Here is a 3,633-nt window from a genome sequence, read left to right as displayed (position 1 = left end):
ACAAGGGAGTCTTCACTCACTTGAATGATCAATTCTCCTCTGTCAACATCAATCACAGCTTTTGCTATGGCTAGGAAGGGTCTGCCAAGGATGATGGATTCATCCATACACTTCCCAGTTTCTAGGATTATGAAATCAGCAGGGATGTAATGGTCTTCAACCTTTACCAAGACATCCTCTACAAGTCCATAAGCCTGTTTCTTTGAATTGTCTGCCATCTCTAGTGAGATTCTTGCAGCTTGTACCTCAATGATCCCTAGCTTCTCCATTACAGAGAGAGGCATAAGGTTTATGCTTGACCCTAGGTCATACAGAGCCTTCTCAAAGGTCATGGTGCCTATGGTACAAAGGATTGAGAATTTTCCAGGGTCTTGTCTCTTCAGAGGTAATTTCTGCCTAGTTAAGTCATCCAGTTCTTTGATGAGCAATGGAGGTTCATTCTCCCAAGTCTCATTACCAAATAGCTTGGCATTTAGCTTCATGATTGCTCCAAGGTACTTAGCAACTTGCTCTTCAGTGACATCTTCATCCTCTTCAGAGGAAGAATACTCATCAGAGCTCATGAATGGTGATGAGCGGATAATTTATACGCTTTTTGACATTGTTTTTAGTATGTTTTTAGTAGGATCTAGTTACTTTTAGGGATTTTTTTTAATAGATTTTGTGTTAAATTCACATTTCTGGACTTTACTATGAGTTTGTGTGTTTTTCTGTGATTTCAAGTATTTTCTTGCTGAAATTGAGGGACTTGAGTAGAAATCAGATTCAGAGGTTGAAAAAGGACTGCTGATGCTGTTGGATTCTGACCTCTCTGCACTCAAAGTGGATTTTCTGGAGCTACAGAACTCGAAATGGCGCGCTTCCAATTGCGTTGGAAAGTAGACATCCAGGGCTTTCCAGCAATATATAATAGTCCATACTTTGGCCAAGAATTGACGACGTAAACTGGCGTTCAACGCCAGCCTTCTGCCCAAATCTGGCGTCCAGCGCCAGAAAAGGATCCAAAACCAGAGTTGAACGCCCAAACTGGCACAGAAACTGGCGTTCAACTCCACAAATGGCCTCTGCACGTGTAACACTCAAGCCCAAGCCCAAGCACACACCAAGTGGGCCCCGGAAGTGGATTTATGCATCGATTACTTACTCATGTAAACCCTAGTGACTAGTTTATTATAAATAGGACCTCTTACTATTGTATTAGACGTCTTTTTGACCATCTTTGGATTACCTTATGATCCTTTGATCACGTTTTAGGGGGCTGGCCATCTCGGCCATGCCTGGACCTTCACTTATGTATTTTCAACGGTAGAGTTTCTACACTCCATAGATTAAGGTGTGGAGCTCTGCTGTTCCTCAAAAATTAATGCAAGTACTACTGTTTTCTATTCAATTCTTCTTATTTCGCTTCTAAGATATCCATTCGCACCCAAGAACGTGATGAAGGTGATGATTATGTGTGACGCTCATCATCCTTCTTCCTTATGAACGCGTGCCTGACAAACACTTCCGTTCTACATGAAATCAAGCTAGAATGAATATCTCTTAGATCTCCTAACCAGAATCTTCGTGGCGTAAGCTAGAATGATGGCGGCATTCAAGAGAATCCGGAAGGTCTAAACCTTGTCTGTGGTATTCCGAGTAGGATTCAATGATTGAATGACTGTGACGAGCTCCTAACTTGCGATTGCAGGGCGTTAGTGACAGACGCAAAAGGATAGTAAATCCTATTCCAGCATGATCGAGAACCGACAGATGAATAGCCGTGCCGTGACAGGGTGCGTGAGCATATTATTCACTGAGAGGATAAGATGAAGCCATTGACAAGGGTGATGCCTCCAGACGATTAGCCGTGCCGTGACAGGGCATTGGATCATTTTCCCGAGAGATGACCGAAAGTAGCCATTGACAGTGGTGATGTATCACATAAAGCCAGCCATGGAAAGGAGTAAGACTGATTGGATGAAAATAGCAGGAAAGCAGAGGTTCAGAGGAACGAAAAGCATCTCCATTCGCTTATCTGAAATTCCTACCAATGGATTACATAAGTATCTCTATTCCTATTTTATTATATAATATTCGAAAACACCATTATCACTTTATATCTGCCTGACTGAGATTTACAAGGTGACCATAGCTTGCTTCATACCAACAATCTCCGTGGGATTCGACCCTTACTCACGTAAGGTATTACTTGGACGACCCAGTGCACTTGCTGGTTAGTTGTATCGAAGTTGTGACAATCATGAATTAAGATCAGAGCACCAAGCTTTGGAGCCATTACCAGGATTTGTTCGAGCCTGGAGATCACAATTTCGTGCACCAAATGGCAAAAGTAAATTTAATGGAATCTCTATGGTCTCAGTGTGAGCCTCAGATTCCCATGGTTCCTCATCAGGGAACTCGATGGAGGTCAGTGGACGTCCATTGATGTCTTCCTCAGTGGAGATTACTGCCTCTTCCTCTTCTCCAGGTTCGGCTATGTGAGACGTGTTTATGGCCTTGCACTCTCTCTTTGGATTCTCTTCTGTATTGCTTGGGAGAGTACTAGGAGGGAGTTCAGTAATTTTCTTACTCAGCTGACCCACTTGTGCCTCCAAATTTCTAATGGAGGACCTTGTTTTAGTCATGAAACTTTGAGTGGTTTTGATTAGATCAGAGACAATGGTTGCTAAATTAGAGTGGCTCTGTTTAGAATTCTCTGTTTGTTGCTGAGAAGATGATGGAAAAGGCTTGCTATTGCTAAACCTGTTTCTTCCACCATTGTTGTTGTTGAAACCTTGTTGAGGTCTCTGTTGATCCTTCCATGAGAGATTTGGATGATTTCTCCATGAAGAATTATAGGTGTTTCCATAGGGTTCTCCCATGTAATTCACCTCTTCCATTGCTGGGTTCTCAGAATCATAAGCTTCTTCTTCAGAGGAAGCTTCCTTAGTACTTCCTGTTGCTGCTTGCATTCTAGACAAACTCTGAGAAATCATATTAACTTGTTGGGTTAATATTTTATTCTGAGCCAATATGGCATTCAGAGTATCAATCTCAAGAACTCCTTTCTTCTGATTTGTCCCATTATTCACAGGATTCCTTTCAGAAGTGTACATGAATTGGTTATTTGCAACCATTTTAATGAGTTCTTGAGCTTCTGCAGGCGTCTTCTTCAGATGAAGAGATCCTCCAGCAGAGCTATCCAATGACATCTTGGATAGTTCAGACAGACCATCATAGAAGATTCCTATGATGCTCAATTCTGAAAGCATGTCAGAAGGGCACCTTATGATCAATTGCTTATATCTTTCCCAAGCTTCATAGAGGAATTTACCATCCTTCTGTCTGAAGGTTTGGACTTCCACTCTAAGCTTGCTCAATTTTTGAGGTGGAAAGAACTTTACCAAGAAGGCATTGACTAGCTTTTCCCAAGAGTTCAGGCTTTCTTTAGGTTGTGAATCCAACCATGTCCTAGCTCTGTCTCTTATAGAAAAAGGAAAAAGCATAAATCTATAGACTTCAGGGTCAACCCCATTGGTCTTGACAGTGTCACAGATTTGCAAGAATTTAGCTAAGAACTGATGAGGATCTTCCAATGGAAGTCCATGAAACTTGCAATTCTGTTGCATTAGAGAAACTAATTGAGGCTTA

General features: G+C 41.8%; 1 non-coding gene across 1 annotated transcript; it reads left to right on the top strand.

Moving 5' to 3' along the window:
- Positions 1–3,248: 3,248 nt before the first annotated feature.
- LOC112731573 (small nucleolar RNA R71) lies at positions 3,249–3,356 on the top strand. Its single transcript, XR_003167346.1, has one exon. It is a non-coding gene; the product is annotated as a small nucleolar RNA R71 (small nucleolar RNA).
- The last annotated feature ends 277 nt before the right edge of the window (positions 3,357–3,633 follow it).

The sequence above is a fragment of the Arachis hypogaea genome, chromosome 12 (genome assembly GCF_003086295.3).
Source record: "Arachis hypogaea cultivar Tifrunner chromosome 12, arahy.Tifrunner.gnm2.J5K5, whole genome shotgun sequence".
Lineage (NCBI taxonomy): Eukaryota > Viridiplantae > Streptophyta > Magnoliopsida > Fabales > Fabaceae > Arachis > Arachis hypogaea.
This window is presented reverse-complemented; position numbering and strand designations above follow the sequence as displayed.